The sequence below is a fragment of the Nematolebias whitei genome, chromosome 2 (assembly GCF_014905685.2).
Source record: "Nematolebias whitei isolate Nwh7 chromosome 2, NemWhi1, whole genome shotgun sequence".
NCBI classification, from domain to species: Eukaryota; Metazoa; Chordata; class Actinopteri; order Cyprinodontiformes; family Rivulidae; genus Nematolebias; species Nematolebias whitei.
The window spans coordinates 41,656,920-41,657,292 of NC_056499.1; positions in this window are offsets into that span (position 1 = coordinate 41,656,920).

Below are 373 nucleotides of genomic sequence, written 5' to 3' on the forward strand. Positions count from 1 at the left end.
ATACATATATATATACATATATATACACATACATATATACACATACATATATACACATACATATATACATACATACGTATATATATACATACGTATATACATACATATATACACGTGTATATATACACATACATATATACACATACATATATACACATACATATACACATACATATACATATATATATATACACATTCGTTATCTTTTAACCGCTTCTTCCATTTTGGGTCACGGGGTCGCCGCTGCCCATGTCCGGCAATCACTGTGGGAGGGGCGGGGGACACCCTGGACAGGTCGCAAGTCCATCACAGGGACACAGAGACAAACGAGACAAACAACCATTCACTCTCTCACTCACACCTAGCGACCATT